The following is a 17,663-nucleotide window of genomic DNA, read 5'->3' on the forward strand; positions in this document are numbered from 1 at the left end:
CAGTATGTAGAGTCTCTACTTTAAAGAGTCCTCTCCTGCTGATGTTCAGGTGTATATCAGTATGTAGTGTCTCTACTTTAAAGAGTCCTCTCCTGCTGATGTTCAGGTGTATATCAGTATGTAGAGTCTCTACTTTAAAGAGTCCTCTCCTGCTGATGTTCAGGTGTATATCAGTTTGTAGGGTCCCTTTATTTCTCTCCTCCTGTCTGTGCTGCAGCCCCTCCTTTCACCCTCTGTCTGAAACCAGAGCCCAGTCTGCTCTGATTGGTTAGCGTTGTTGTGATTGGTCAACTGCTTATAGATGTCCCGCCCCTTAGCCTATCACGCACAATGTGTTGGAGCACTAGCCAATAGAAGTGCTAGTGTTTCATAGTGATGTCACTGTGTTCTGGAAGTAAACAAAGGAGACCAATGGAAGCTTTTCAGGCCGGGGGAACACAGGGATTTTAGCCTTTGCAGACCATTTACATGCACTAAAACCTACAGGAAAGGGAAAGGGAAACATGATCCCTGTTTGTATCTTCTCTGATGTTGGGGGTTAAAGGCTGTGTGTGCTTGTACGCTAAAAAACACAATAATAAACACAAACTGAATTAAGGAGGCTTTACGATCGTCCCAGTGACTCTCCAGTGGTTGCAGATCTATATTTGTGTTGACTCATTAAGTCCACATCAACATGCCTGGCTGTCTGTGGGGGATAAAAGGCCATTGTAGCTGGCGGTGATATAAAAGGCAACACTTCCTATAAATAGGTCCAACCGAGACCATAGGGATGACATAAGTAGCTCAATCTGCGACAGCTTGATTCCTTTTTTAACTTCTCTCTATTTACCCATGACCACATATGGGGACATGCTGTCATGTGCCGTCTCCATCCCAACACAAAGCGCATGCTGCTTTAAAATAGCCAGGGGGATGAGTAATAAGTGTGAGGTGTCATATTGGAAAGCTGACATCAGTGAGTGAACGTGATGCACGCTTGACGCTCTGAAGCCCCCCCCCCCCCGTGTGTGCATCAGCTCCTACTTCTTTTATTGCTTTAACATCGTGACAGACTGTGCGCACGGCGATAGTGAGGGTCGCTGCCTGGCGTCATTCATAACGGCGTACATCTACTGAGCAGAGTGACTCATTCATGAGAGGGAGCGGGAGAGAGAAGAGCAGCCCGCCATCCATCACCCATTGTGAGGGTGATCTCATCCTGAGTCATAATATTACTGCCTCGACACGTTAGAGCTCACCCACAGGTCGTAAATCCTCCTCTCGCTCAGTGTGTGAGGGAGTCACAGGTGTTTGCAAAGGAAGTCAGAAGTAAGTCTCAAGTAGTGGAGTCAGGACTGAAGTCACCTGTCTAGTGCAGAGGGAAGGGGGAGTCTGTTAGGCAGCACTTAAAACCATTTGAATGCCAGAGTTTTAGTCAAAAGCAAGCTACTACACCACCCTTCACCTTGGAGAATTCAAGGGATTAAAGGATAAGTCCATGTTTATAGAAGAAATGTTCATCAATATTTATGCGTTGCCCTCTCCTGTAGTGTCTTTTTATGTGCATGTCAATGGTCTGCAAAGACTAAAATCCCAAAGTCCAGACCGAGTTTCTGAGCAGACTGGGCTCTGGTTTCAGGCAGAGGGTGAAAACAGGCACTCAATACATGTGGGTTTGGAAGAAAGAGGAAAGTGAGGTCAAAAGGGCAGCTGTGAAACATGTGAGACTCACGGGATACATGTAATAACTGGAAGTAAATGACAGGTCATATAGTGTCTGTGACTGGAGGAATATTAGCGTGTGTCCTTAAAGTAAATCAGTCAAAGCTTTACCAGCAGCCATGTTTGTAGTCTGTGATTTCTCCCTACTTTAACTTTATGTCTGAACGGGAGTTTTTCTCAGAGTTCAAACAGGCGAGCCGAGTGCCCCGTGACTTCCTGAGGTCAGGTCGCCAAGCAACCGGTCCGCTGCTGTTCATGCAGCACTATGTCCGGCATTGGTTGCCGGGGTAACTGTATGACCAAGACAACGTGACTCCAGATCAACAATCTATACGCTTCTGACGAAAAAACTGAATGAATGTTTGAATGTTAAGTTGATTAAAAAGTGATCAAATAAAATGATTTATAGCATTTTATAATTAATATTAATATTCTATTGTTGTTATCAGTACTTTTTTATTCAAGTGATAGTGATTAAATATAATAATAAATACAATTAAAACAATAATAATAAAGAAGCAGTTTAATATTTAAGAGAATTAATACATAATTCAAACAATGTAAGTTTGTATGAATAAATAATAAACAATTAAAAAGAATAAAGACTAAAAATACAAATTATAGGCGGCGCTAAAATCTGATTGGTTTGCAGTGGTGGTCTAAAAATAATCCAGATGAGTAAACCCGTGACATAAATCTACTGTAGATTAGAGCTGCCAAAACCCAAGAATTGTGCTAATCCCCGATGGTCAGTGAATCAGCGGGCGGGTGTTTTTCTTTTTAGATGAGGTCAGAGTTAATGCCGGAGGATTCAACTGCAAAGTTATTTAAAGCATCACACTGTAGTCACATGTTGTCTTGCTTTCATCACGCAGAATCACCACGACCTGTCATATTAACAATAAAGAGGAACGGTCACGAGACGAGTGACCCTCACAAGTCCTGTCACCACTCTCCCCTCAGGGGTCGTGACCTCTCAACTTAAAAAGCACCCCAAGGCAGAAGCTGTCCTTCTTCTGAAGAGCACACACATGCCCATTATCACAGCCACAATGGAGGGGTGTTCTCCAGGCTTGGGGAGTAACGGATGGAACGGGATAATGTAATCAGGATAGTTTAGGGGAGGATTTCAGCCTCTGCAGACCGTTACATGCACAAAAACCCACTACAGGACCGGGAAAACCCCTCTTTAAATATTCATAGTTTCAGCAACCCTGAATGAGATTATCAGCGTGATCTGTTTAGAATATCAGCGGCTGATCTTTGTCGTACAACAGCTAAATAGGATGCCGGGATAAACCCTTTTGTTGCCGCTCTTCCCTGAGAGCTTCCACACAACTTCTCTGCTGATAATAATCTGTGTAAGTCAGAGTTTTCTGCGGCGTTCCCCAGAGGCGGTGAAATGCTGATAGTTAGCTGTGTTATGCGATGATCTGTCTCCATCTCAAAGATAATCCGTCTGGTTTTCTCTGCGCCTGTTTGCCGGGAGCCTCCGTCTGCGGGGCCACACTGGAGCCGAGCTGCAGCAGGAAGTAGGTGAAGGACGGGAGAAAAACGTCTGCCGCTGCCAAGGGCGACGTGCCGACTGGGAAGCACGCCCAGAATCAGTGTACAAATAGAAAAACAATCCGAGGGATGTTTTCCACGCGCAGGAAGTGAGGGTGTCTGCAGATGAGAGGAAGCAATGTTACTAGTCAGAGAGGGGGGGGGGGGGTTTAAATCAGTTAGTGATGCTGTGGAGTCAATATGTGCTTTGTGTCTGTAGTCTATATTTACAGTTTGGGCAAAATAAATTCAATTTCTTCCAGCAGCTACTCGAGAAACACGCATGTTGTTTCTTTATATTTGGGCTTAAATAATATTGCTTGAGACCCCGATGTTATTCATTGCTGCACAATACACAATATAAGGGTGTCATCCTGGACTCCAGGTTCATGCAATAACAGCTGGACATTGACACCCTAATGGCTTTTAAGTAATGTCCTCTTTGCATTAAATATTGAACACTTTAAAGCATCGAAAGCTGGGATTCTCGGTTAGTTATTTCATGACGTATCATTAGCATTTCACTGAGCCGTTTCCACTTTGAATGGGGCGTTACTTACACTACTGCAAAGTCAATTAATTAATGATTTAATGCATAACAAAATCTTCTTTAGAGAAAAAGTATTGCATTGGTATTGTAACAGTAAAAGAGATTCTCTCCTGCCAACACAACAACGACTCCTGTGACTTTCTACTGTTGTATCCTTCCAAATCTGACTGAATAATGAGACTACACACTCTGCTCACACCACAGAGGCAGCATGGGAGTCTGGCTGTTGCATGGGAGCTGGAACCGTGACGTCACGTGGGTGGCCGTTCGTAGGGAGTCAGCAATTTCTACCCCTCCTCCTCCTCCTCCTCGCCCTACAGCTGCACATCACACACTGACCTCTGGCAATCCTCTGTGAGGCCCGGGGGTGGGAATGGGAGGTACAGTTTTTGTTGATGCTCTTCTTTTACTTGAGTTACATTTTTCTACTTTTACTTAAGATCTGAGTCTTCCTCCCACCTCTACTAATCAGAGCATCATGATGAGTGAGAGACAAAGAGGCTGGGAAAGAGGGAAGGTGGCAGCATGTGAGGGGGAGTACAGTCTGAACGTCTGGAGCTGCTTTATGTAAGTGTCTCCCAGCAGCCTGAGGGAGTCTCACATGCTTGTGTTGTTGTGGGCATCCCAAAGACAGAGTCCCCCGTCTCACAATCATCCGTCCATCCCCTCTTCCACAATCATCTTTCCATCCCGGGCTGAGAGGGTGAGGGGAGTCAGGAGGAGGAGGAGGAGGACAGATAGAAGTGACAATTCTGATTATAACTAAATTATATTTTACTATTTATAATATATATTTAATTCATAAGCTTTCCCTGCAGACATCACAGTGGGCCTTTCAAATCTGCAGCATAACAGACACCACTCTCAGTCCTCCACCAGGAATATCTGTAAAAACAACTCCACATACCATAAATAACATTTAGTGCAGCCACCACACACCTCCTCCCCCTCCCTCTCCTCCTCCTCTCAGGGCAGCTGGCAAAACACAAAGGACAGAAGTGTGCAACTGGTGCGATAAAGCCGGGAACATCTTGCTATTCAAGCGTCAGCATAATAAACTGGAGGCACAATTAAGGAGGGGGGGGTAAAAAAAATCCCCTGAACCACAGGAACAAGTGCTCAGTCTGCAGCAGCGCCTCAGTCCAGCTGCAAGAGTCTTAAAAAAAAACCAGGACAACAAAGCGTTCCTGTTTCCCTTCTTTAGGAGATGCAAATGATCCAATAGAGACAGGCTACAAAGTGTGTGTGTGTGTGTGTGTGTGTGTGTGTGTGTGTGTGTGTGTGTGTGTGTGTGTGTGTGTGTGTGTGTGTGTGTGTGTGTGTGTGTGTGTGTTTTTGAACCTGTAAGAAAATGTCATCTAATCTGAGAAGCGACTGTGGCTGCGAGGGAGTGCGTCGTCTTTCAAGGAGGTTGTGGGTTCGATCCCAGCTCCATGCATCCTTGGGTGAGATACTGAACCCTGAGTGGCTCCTGATGGCCAACGGTGTGTGTGAGTATTGGCTTCCTAGAGTAAGGTAGTACGTAGTACATGTAGTATGTAAAGCGCTTTGAGGGGTCAAAGAGAGCTGATAAAACGCAACACAGTTCTGATGTAACCTGATTATTTCCCGTTCCTTTTGGATTACCTCAATATCAAATGCAATGCAGATAAATCCAAGAGAGAATAAATATTAATAACAAGGTTTTTACTTAATAAGAGAACCATGTGACCTTAGAGTACAGGTATTTAGGATCAATATGCGTCTTAAATTACAGAGCAGCATAGTAAACAAAGGCTATTTTGAATGAAAGCAAACAGAAATGAGGTTAATAAATCAGGTCTCCACAGAGAAAAGAAGACGGGAGCCTAAATGAACGCCAAAACAGAAAATGCAGGCAGTACGTGCACCTCTAATACATTGATCTGTATAAAAATGAACTTTGACATTGTCCTCCCCAATCTTTACCTTATTTATACCTTTCTTTAATCCTCATTACCTGTTACATGTAAACTGTCACTTCTTAAGCCTGGCTGCTATGAGGGATATTTCGGTGTGTGCAAACATTAGGCCCTTTGTCTGAAACACCCCTAAGGCACACCGTGGGATATTCATTAAAAAAAACTTTACGGCTCAACGAAATCCAACAAAGAGTCCTTATTAAAAACCTCCCATCAGAAAAGGGAAAGTTGCTGAAATGTAAAAAAAAAAAGAGCCCTGAAAAGCATCAAGTTTGGGGGTTTTTTCCCCTAAAAAACCTCCACTCGGTTCTCACCATTTCCCACGAGGAGGAGGAGGAGGAGGAGGAGGAGGAGGAGGAGGCTGGTGCAAAGTCTGCCGCTGTCTGGCTGTTACCATGGCAACCACCAGGTGAGCAGACGGGCTTTGGGAAGCACGACGGAGAACATGTGACTACCCCTCCTCATGCTCAGGCAGTACACACACACACACACACACACACACACACACACACACACACACACACACACACACACACACACACACACACACACACACACACACACACACACACACACACACACACACACACACACACACACACACACACACACACACACACACACACACACACCCTGTATTGAGAACTTGCAGGAACACAGTGTAGTCACATGAGAGCAGACAAGCAGATGACCATGTCTGCCAGGCCGTCTGTTTACCACTCTGTGTGTCTGTCTCTGTCTCTCACACACACCACACACACACCACACACACACCACACATACACACACAGTACTGTGGAGGAGAAGAAGAAGAGGGAGGCTAACCTGGAGGGGTGGAGGGGGCGACAGAGGTGTCATAAGCACTGAGCGTCAAGCTGAGTTGTGCTACAGCAGCAGAAGGAGACGGTGGAGCAGCGCGGGGAGTTTGATGTGAAGAAGTCACATGAATATATAAAGATAAAGTGGAGCTTCTTCCAGAAGAGGGAACTGGGAATGCACTCATGGGAACTGCTGAAGTTATCGGACAAAGAAGCAGAACATAATCCGAGTTTAAGGTCATCAAGTCCTCATGACGTCATTACAAAAAGGCGTAAATCTGTTCTTTCCCAAACAACTTTTTGACCCACCTACACACGGATCCACGTCATGCAAAGGGTTTTAAAATCACAAGTAAGAGAATATTCTCAATATTATAGCAAACACTAAGCATGATTGGCTGGGGATAGGTCACGTGAGAGGAGATGTGCAAACACAGACGTATAGTAGTTTATATTTTGTTGCCAATACTGTCGTAGTGTTACCTAAATACAGTTGTGGTATAGGTGTATTTCTTAAAGTTAGTGAAAGTATTTTCTGCACTTCTGTTAAGACCTCACTGCTGCTGCAGTACACACTGTGGAGTACACACTGTGGAGTACACACTGTGGAGTACACACTGTGGAGTACACACTGTCCTGCTGCTGGTGTGTGATCATCAGGCAGGTGACAGGTCAACATTTGGCAACGCAGCTTTTCATTTTCCTCCTCCTGAGTTTGTGTCCAGATTCTCAGAATGTTACAGGATGCCTACGAGCCGGTCAGTCCACCCAGCTGATGTATGTGTGTGTCATCTTTAATGCATGTCGTGGTCTTGATTTGAAGCATGTGTAATAATAATTATACATTCCTCTAAGATTGCATCACTGCTCTAACATCTAAAGAGTGTGTGTGTGTGTGTGGTGTGTGTGTGTGTGTGTGTGTGTGTGTGTGTGTGTGTGTGTGTGTGTGTGTGTGTGTGTGTGTGTGTGTGTGTGTGGAGGTGACAGAACACACCTGCATGAATATCACATGACATGTGTTTTAACTTCAGCAGCCACATGTGTGTCTCTTTCATCTACACACTCCACAACAGAATTCCCCCCCCCCCCATGTTTGCCACCGGCATTGAACAGAAACGTTGTGCTGCTGCGGCCCCGGCAGCAACTCTCCGTGGATTGGAAATGTTGAGGAACCCAAAGTTTTACGATAGAAATGTATAGTAGGGGTCTGCAGCACATAGAAACCGCCGGATGCTAACTTGCACTTGTTGGGCAATTTGCAGAATTAGCATTGAATCGCACCATAACCTATGCAGTCAAATGGCTTGGCAAATTTTGGAGTGGTTTAGGGGGTTAGTCCAGCAGTGGCTCAGTCAGTAGGGGCTTGGACTGGGAACCGTAGGGTCGCCGGTTCAAGTCCCCAACAGACTTGAAATATGGAAAGTGGACTGCTACTTGGAGAGGTCCCAGTTCACCTCCTACGCCCTGCTGTGGTGCCCTTGAGCAAGGCACCGGACACCTCCAATCCCCCCTCCCCATTGCTCCCCGGGCGCTGCACGATAGCTGCCCACTGCTCCTAGTACTAGGATGGGTTAAATGCAGAGGACACATTTCACTGTGTGTGCTCTGCTGTGTGCATGTATGTGACTAATAAAGAGGGTTTCATCCTCCGATTCTATCTATCTATCTATCTATCTATCTATTATTCAGCAGGCTTAATCCATTTCTGACATGTAGAGGATCCAATATGGCAGTTTAAACCAGAAAGAGGCCATATTTGTAGTCCTGACGGGCTGATTTTGATTAATATTTGGTCGATTTTGAAGTTGTAGGGGTGTCTGGATCATTTGGATTGGACAGATAGCTTATTTGATTTGTTTCAATTGTCCAGAGAAGAGGTATTCACTTTCATCTGGAGCTCTCTGGTAGCACCACTACTCATGGTAGTCAAAATCAGCCCACAGAAACTACAAACATGGCCACTTTCTATATTCAGTTTTTGATTATAAAAAATGTCAAATGGTTGTTTTGATGTTACAAGATCAATGTGAAAGTAATGCATGAGAAGTGAAATAATGTATAAGTCCAATAGAACAAGATGAGATCAGATGAAGTAGTGTACAGGAGGAGACTTGTGTGCAACACGACTCCAGAATCGGCTGGATCGTGTTGCCGTGGATTCCGCCTGTCCGCCTGCAGGCTCTATAAATAGTGCCTGTCAGATATTTTCACTCCTGTGCTGAGCGCACTCTGTGGCAGAGCAGTGTATTAATATCCACAGCGACCAGAGTCGTGCCTCAGGAGGGGGAGTGCAGGGGTTTGTGTGTGTGGAGGTTGAGGGACGTGAGCTCAGCAGGAAAACACACACCCAGCAGGCTGTCATCTTCCAACCTGCCTCTGCAGACACCAACAAAACACCTCTTTATGTCTCACTCTGCACACACTTCAAGGTGGAGTCCCTTTACCTTTTCACCCTCATGCTTCACACTAAGTTGTTGTTTATTTCAGTACAGTGCAGTCAGTCAACAACCCTGAGTATTTTCTGTTCTTGGTAATAAACCTGTTTGTGATGTAACGGTCTCTGAGAGCCACACACGCTAAACAAATGTTGATCGTAACAGCAGGTCATACACTGTGGCTTCTTTCTGCACCACATGCAAACAGAAGGCTAATGTGCATATTGCTAATCAGCCTGCAGAAAGTGCAGATGTGCAGATAACCCCTGAGAGCTTCAACAGACAAACATTAAAAATAAATAGCCAAGCAGAGGAGAGGCGTTGAGTGTAAACGCAATAATCTGACACCAAAAGGGCTGATTAATATGTAGAGGGGATTTCTTTTTACCCAGTTCATGCAGCACACACAAATCATACTGATTTCCATGGGAGTGTCTTTTATAGCCACAGTAATTCATCACTGGTGAGCATGGTCGTGTGCACTCTCTGCAGCTCACACACACACATGTAGCGGTTGCCTTGTGTAACAGGGGAGGATCAGCATGTGCAGAACATCACATGTGTGCCTCAGGTCCCAAACAACCAACACAAAATGCAGCTCAGTTTCTAAACTCTCCACTCAGGAATTATGGTAGTTTAATCAATGTATGTTTCCTCTCACTGTATGTAAGGAACAAGCTACACATCCTCCCCTCACAGACACACATTATCCTGCAGTAATCGTTTAAGAATGCACGTCACATGCATGAGTAACTGCTGCAATAGTGTGGGGATATTTAACATGGTTGCATCATGTGTAGCTTCACGAGCAGACTGTGTGCAGAGGGTCTGCAGAACACTGCCTCCAGTGGACAGGGTCGGTATAACCAAAACAGCTCCTGGTGACATGCACACTTCGGACTGTAATAAAAACCAGTGTGCAGCGTTGGAAGGAGTATACTATACTTAAGGAAAAGTCCATATATAATGGCATAAAATATCAGCATCAAAACTAAGTGTGATTAATGTTCCTATTTTCCACCTCTGCTTGGTATAAAGCAAATACAATATTCCTGTTATTGCACCCACTCCAAAACATATAATATTACAGTTTAAAGAGGCCCTTATTATTACCTGTAGTCGCACAAAAATACAGATAGGAATCTGAAAAAGTGCATTGTAGGGCCTCTTTAAGATTAAACAGATTGATTGATTAAAGAGGGGAAGATTTGTGTCAAAAACCCAAAGAAATAAAAAAGGTCAAACTAAAGCAGAGGTAACAGTGGATCATAAACCTCCCAAAATGCAACTCCTAACAACCTTCCTGTCCAGTTAAAGCCAACATCTATCCAACTCCACCCTCTTGAGAGTGAATGTTCCTGCTAAAAATGTGTTTCCAAAGCCCAAACCCAGATAAACCTGATGATATCAAACTTTAAAAAGCTCCCTTCAGAGCCAGAGACAACACAGCTGCTTCCCCAACTTCCCTCAAAAATCAGTAATCTGATCTTGATTAGGGAACCAACACAGATGACCCTTTGAATTTAACCCCAAATGACATAAAAAGCATGCAACACATCAGTAAAAATATAATGCAGCGTATTATTCTGAAATGTAAAACGTTATATCTTGCTTTGAAATGTCAATACTGTGTATCCTCTCAGATAAAGGCTGCTGATACGAGCCTGGCGGTCGGTGCAGCAGGACAGAGTGTGCAGCCGCAGATAAGAGATTACAGTCGGCCTCTGTCTGATTTCGCTCTGTCTCTACGCAGGACATTCCAGGAGCTGCGCCGTGTGACGTCTATGGATCACATTTCAACAAGACAGCATCCTGGAGTCAAACCTCAGCCGGCTGCAGCTGATCACTCACATGCATGACAGGAATCCTAAGTTAAAAGCAGGAGCAACTCAGTCCCAGGGGTGGAGAGTACTGAGTAACTTGAGTAGAAGTACCAGAGTGTAGGAATACTCTGTTGTTCAGGGCTTTTACTTGTACTGGAGTACTTTAAGATTAAAGGATTTTTACTGTAGGATTAAAGTATCCGAGTACTTCTTCCAACACTTGCTCCTTCTCCAGCTACACCCTATTTTTCCCTTTCTGGCGCATGTTCAATATTCTAGTTTTTTTCTCTAGCTTCATAAATGTACTCTAATATCCTCATAAACTTTCCCTCTCTGCTCTATGCTGCCTCCCCTCCTCTCCTCTTCCTCCTCCTCCTCCTCGTTGCCCGGCCTCTACTGGCGCCACAGCAGGGTCATCTGGGGTTCCATAGCAGAAGGGGAGTGCGTCGAAACAACAATTTGTGCAGAACGAAACCATGAATGAACCAATCCAAAATCCTCACTAAAACAAATATCACTAAACACTTTTAGGACCCATTTTTCGCTCCTGATTATCCAAATGCATACATAAGGCTGTTGTGATGAGTGTACTGTAGATCCACTGGTGACAGAGACACTGTGTTTCTGCACAGTCCTCAGAGAGCAGAGCTGCTGTGCTGACAGAGGAGGAACAAAGGTGAAGCTGTGAGTACAAACTCTGCACAAAGACAGGAAACCTGATATTCCAGCTCTCGACATGCACTCAATCTGGAGGGAGGGAGAGTGTGTGTGTGTGTGTGTGTGTGTGTGTGTGTGTGTGTGTGTGTGTGTGTGTGTGTGTGTGTGTGTGTGTGTGTGTGTGTGTGTCATCAATAGCAGAAAACATTAAGTCTTGCAGGACACAACTCTCCACACTGAACACTCCCTCTCCTGCAGTGAATCTGCACCACAATTAATCATCCTCGACTAAAGTGAGTTGAGAAACTGTGTCAGTGCTTTCCACTTTATCAGATCTGAGCATATTTAAATATATGTAAATCACCGACAAAAAGAAGTCCTCATCAATAAAAAAGCAGCTCTTTCTTTGGGGATCGAGCAAGTAATTATCAGAGGATGGAGAAGTACTCAGATCTTGTCATAAAAGTCGAAGCACCACAGTGTAGGAACACTCCCCACCTCTGATAATTATAAATACTTTTGAGTCCCTTTGACAGGTTAATGCTGTCACTTCCACTGCCCGTTAAACCAGAACTGTGTGTGTGAGCAGTACAGTTCAGTGGCTCTGCAGCCGCCCTGACCCAGCATTGTTATGTGAAACCCCGGGCACCATGCTCCAGTGCTCAGCTATGCCGTCACCCCCTGCAGGCATGTAGCACAACACGGCCCTCCTAAAGCCCGGGCAAAGCAGCTTAGAGCTCCGGCCGCCTCCACGGTGGTCACATGTGTGAAACGTGCACTCTGGCTGACACACAAACACTGCCTCTGCATGGTCACAGTGGGGGAGGGAGGGTTCTTGTGCAGCTTCATATGGACACACAGGGGACAGGTTAGGTCACTCCCACTCAGCTGTACTGAGGCTCAATTCCCCTCAGGCTGTGCACAAACACACCTGCAGGAAAGCATGCAGGACAGAGGACACACACGGCTGCACATGGCTCATGCAACATAATCTGCACTGTAGTTCTACTCTGTGTCTTCTTGCACTAGCTTTATTGTTTGTTTTATGGTTTATGTCTTATATATGATGTTGCATTGAGAGCCTCGGACTTAAGATGTTCATACGTGGTTTAGGCACATTTATACATAAGCTGTAACTTAATATCTCCACAGATTTCAGCTTTTCAACACAATTCTGCACATATTGTATTTTCTTCATTTGTCATAGTATACTGTACATACTTTTAAGTCTACGTATATTTTCATGTAAGTATTTGTGTTTTCTGGTTGTTTTTCTTTTTTATCTTCTAAATCTGTGTCTATGTATGCACCATACACACAGAGGCAAGTTCCTATGTGTGTAAACCAACTAATAAACCTGATTCTGTTTCTGGTTGTTGACAAACACCATCTTCATCTTCTTATATATAGACACGTGATTGCTTTTTTAGCATCTAGACCACCTATATTGTAAATGTATAATGTCTTTAATTTACACTCAACATCTAGTGCACGTCTGTCCGTCCCGGGAGAGGGATAGTCCTCCTCTGTTTCTACCCAAAGTTTCTTCCATTTTCCCCGGACACAAATGTACAATTTGTGATATTAGGCTGTTAAAATAAACCCTGATTGATTGATGACTGATTGAAAGGGACAGGCTGCTGCACAACACAACTCATGTTCTCCCGCAAATCAGAACCATGTGTTTGGAGACAGTCTGCTTCTCTTTTTCCAAAGCTGGAAAGAATACCTAATGACACACTGGTTCCAACTTGGAGCCGTGGATCAGGCACTGGGAACAGATGAGCTGAGGAATTCTTCTGTGAAAATTCAGCCCTGGTTTTGTTTTGTTTTTACTCCAAAACACACGCAGCCCGGGTGAACTGCTACACCTAATTAGAATCAATTATGGAGCGCAAAAACAGCCAAACAAACGAGTCTCTCTGACAACAGAACAAAAGCTTGTTTATCTTGTGTTGTCTCTGCGGACACGGGGAAATTATCAGGGTTTGTGACGACTCCTAGCATCAGTCACTAGTGATTCCAGTGATCTGAGAAATCACATCCATAATAAAAGCCCCCTAAGTGACTCAAACCCTAATGCAATGCTGCTGTTAGCTGCTTTGTTTTTGAGCTTCTTCTTGCAACAGTAGGCTTTGTGATCCCTTCAAAGCGTTGGCTTTTTTCCAGTCGTTTCTTTGATTTGTGACTCAGCGAAAAAGGATAAATATATACACCCTCAAGTTGCTCCTTTCATTCCTCATCGTCTTATTTCTCTCCGTCCTCCTACTCACTTTTCTGTGCAAGGAGAAGAAAGAAAAACTGGCCAGTAGAGACCAGTAACAGGGATGCACAAATAGGAGAGGCTCTGAAATCCGTCCTGGTTTCGCCACTGACTCACAAAGGACCAAACAAGGAATCTTTGCCAACAGAATACAAGTTATTCTCATTCAGTTCCTCATCCAATGCATCCTCCATATTTCCATTTGGCAGCAGATGGGATGCATTGGAAGCGTCTGCTCTCTGCGGCTCACACGTCAGACATGTCGGGGGAACAGATGATTGCACAAGAATGCGTACGAGTCAGAGCTGATGTGGTCAATAATAACCGACAACGTGTTGAATCTGACGTCATGGCTGCTGATGAACAACAGCCCCGTGGCTATTTCTATTTCAGGCATCAAAATAAGTTCCGGAACATGGCGACATCACTACGGAACACTTGCACTCCTACTGGCTAGCACTCTACAAGGGGCGGGACATCTCTGGTTTCAGACAGAGGGTGAAAAGAGGTGCTGCAGCACAGGCAGTATGAGAAAAATAAAGAGCTTTTTGAACATTAAAGCATGGAGACGGGAGAGACACTAGACCTAATATGAACCATTTTATGACTAATCAGGCTTCCTCTTGGCATCCAAAGCTGGCCGGGATATGACTTATAAACAAATAAGATATCCCAAAAAGTACCAAAATTGATGAATCACTACTTTAAAGGGCAATGAGACTGAAAAACTACACCAAACCGGTCAAGAAATGTGTAATATTAACATTATTAATAGACACTGAATGCCCTTGATTACCTCATTACAAGTTGGACTGTATTAGTAGCAGCAGCATGATGACACACACACTTCTGAGTCATACACACTGTGCCGTACACTCCGTGCCATAATGCATGCATGTCATCCACCTCCAGACAGACTCATGACTGCTGGGGGTGTGTGTGTGTGTGTGTGTGTGTGTGTGTGTGTGTCTGTCACTCACATCCCACAGGTCGAGCATCCAGAATCCCACGCTCAGTAAACGCAGCTCAGTCTTCAGACTGGTGTGTGTGTGCTGCAGACAGGAGCAGAACGGAGATGAGACTGCAGCAGGGTTATGTGAGGTAACACCGGCGTACCACAACAGAATATTCCTCTGGTGTACGAGGAGACAGACAACCCTGAATATAAATTGATTCCAGTGTCTGGGATAAAAAAATTGCTTATGCATGCATCGCTGGGCCGACATCATTCTGACCTTATCTCCCCCAGCTCTCCGTCCTTACTGCTGGACGTTCAGGGTTATTTTGGTGCACTGAAATAACCTGCTTTGGCCTTGAATAGCCTCACTGTAATGTTCCCACATAACCCCCAACGGTGGGTAAGACAATACAGAGAGCTGAGTCCCAGTGGTCTCTACCGCCCCCTGCTGGAGGACATCATAATGCATGAGCAATATGTGGATTTAAACAAGACAGGAAAATGGGTCAATTTTCAACATTGTAATCCTGCTAGTAATCTCCAATTTTTAGAGATATGAAAGTAATCTGATATGTTTCGTGCAACTGTCAGGATTAGTTGCTTTTTTTTGTATCCTGATAACATGTAATCCATTACTCCCTAAGCCAGTCTATGAGTCTCTCCATGAAAGAGTGTAATTTGAAGTATTTAAGTCTCTTTTCCAAGCGGCCACAGCCTCTCTAACAGCTGTCTGGTGTGTTTAAAAAACGCAGACATGGCCAGTAAACTTCCCCTAATAACACCGCACAGTCAAAGGCGACGCATTGCTTATTCCCTTTCATCTCTGCCTTTGAGACAGAGACAGGAGAGGGGTTTCTGAAAGGGAGGGATGCATGGGGGAGGAGGGGGGGAGACAGCCAGGCTGAGTTTCTCCTTTTTTGCCCTAGGGGTGAGTGCTGCTGCTCTCTTTGTCTGAGGACTGATTAACAGAAACAAGACTAAAGACGGGGAGTATGAATTGTGCGAGCTGACAAAAGCTTTCTTTGTCTCAAACCTGTGTGTGAAATAACCCAGATTAAGTGGAAACGGATATGAAACAATGTAAACACACTCTATGTGTAAAAGGAATATCGCCGCATTCACGCGTGTGGCTTAGAGTGTAAATAAAATACATCGTTATGCACAAATGTGATGTTGATGGTGTTGCTGGTTGTGGTGGTGAGCAGTTTCTATAGCCCATGATGGCTGTGGTTTCAGACAGAGGGTGAGAACAGGCAGTATGAGAAAAATAAAGAGCTTTTTGAAAATTAAAGCATGGAGACAGGTCACAGGAGAGCCACTACACACTGATGTACACCTGAAAATGAGCAGAATAGGGCCCCTTTAATCCTGATGATGTTCACATTGTTCAGTAAATAACAGAAATAAACATTTCTAAATATAATATCCAGGGTAGTTGAAGCACAGAAATACTAAGAAGACTAATAGTACCTGAAACCATGTGTTTGCAGGTTGAACTACAGCATCTGAGAAGCCACAGAACTGCACTGGTCCCACAGGAAGGAGTGAAACAGGGCCGGTGCTGAGAGGCTGATTAGGGAACGAGGTGCAGGTGAGCAGGTGGGCGGGGTCACACTGATGAGGGAAGTGGGAACAGGTGTGTGGAGCAGTCAGGTGATAGGAAAGGAGGGGAAGTCCGAGGGCATCTGGTGGACGAATGGAAAATTGCAGTAGGGAAAGACATGAGTTAATGCACTCATACTTTACAAAAGAGCTCAAAGAGGTGTCAGTGATTCATTTATGAGTTGTACAATTTATTTAATGCCATCTTATTTAAAAACTCCGATTTTCTTTAGCAAATATTGGGTTTTAGTCACTGCAATGAGTCATATAGTCCTCTAAGGTTAGATGTAGTACTCACATTTCACCGCAGGAGGGCAGTATAATCCAAATCCCCTTTATCACACTGTATTTACTGTATATATGTATTGTGATTTTACTACATGCATGCAGTACAAACCAGTGCTGGGAAGTATATTTACTCATGCACTGTACTTAAAGACACTTAAAGCTACTTTAAACTTCAACTCCAGTACATTTTGGCAGCAAATATTGTAATTATGGAAAGTGGACTGCTACTTGGAGAGGTCCCAGTTCACCTCCTAGGCCCTGCTGTGGTGCCCTTGAGCAAGGCACCGGACACCTCCAATCCCCCCTCCCCATTGCTCCCCGGGCGCTGCACAATAGCTGCCCACTGCTCCTAGTACTAGGATGGGTTAAATGCAGAGGACACATTTCACTGTGTGTGCTCTGCTGTGTGTATGTGACTAATAAAGAGGGTTTCATCCTCCGATTCTATTCTATAATTGTTTACATATTTTTGACAACATTTGTTCCTTTTACAGGTTTATATTATTAATGCAACAATTAAATGAAATTATAAATCATAAAGTAGTATTATTCAAAGCAGTATAACAAATATTAGTGTTATCTCATCCTTTAAAGGCTGCAGAATTAGGATGATAGACACATGAAAGCAACACTAATATTCCAAAATAAGTACAGAATTATATTTTGTTGCTAACCTTTGCAGGACTTGTACTTGCTCCTACACTGCGGTATCACTACTTTTACTTAAGAATAAGATCTGAGCACTTCTTCCACCGCTTACAAACCTCCAGCTATAATTAAAGCAGTGGTATTTGCCTCGTAAAGCGACATGCCATGATGAGTAAAGTGTAATTATGTGCATTTTATACGTTACCCTCTAAAGGAGCTGCAGCAGGGTGCACATGTCTGACCTGATGCACGAGGGGAACACTCAGTGATGAGGTCAGCGATGCCACCTGATCCCCGGGGGTCAGCAGCTCTTCCCGGGGGGAGACGAACTTCCTCCACTGCGACGATCAGACAGATGACTCTAATTTAAGGCCTTTAAAAGCAGCAGTAAAAAAATAATGGCTGCATTTCACTGGGGTTTGCAGGCTGCTC

At 44.3% G+C, this 17,663-nt stretch overlaps 1 long non-coding RNA gene across 1 annotated transcript; it reads right to left on the minus strand.

Annotated features, from left to right (window-relative positions):
• Window positions 1–2,339: 2,339 nt before the first annotated feature.
• Window positions 2,340–16,238, minus strand: LOC134858082 (uncharacterized). Its single transcript, XR_010164923.1, has 3 exons — window positions 16,164–16,238; window positions 14,716–14,787; window positions 2,340–3,369 (listed from the first exon to the last, which is right to left on the minus strand). It is a non-coding gene; the product is annotated as an uncharacterized LOC134858082 (long non-coding RNA).
• Window positions 16,239–17,663: the final 1,425 nt, after the last annotated feature.

Source organism: Eleginops maclovinus, chromosome 21 (assembly GCF_036324505.1).
Source record: "Eleginops maclovinus isolate JMC-PN-2008 ecotype Puerto Natales chromosome 21, JC_Emac_rtc_rv5, whole genome shotgun sequence".
Lineage (NCBI taxonomy): Eukaryota > Metazoa > Chordata > Actinopteri > Perciformes > Eleginopidae > Eleginops > Eleginops maclovinus.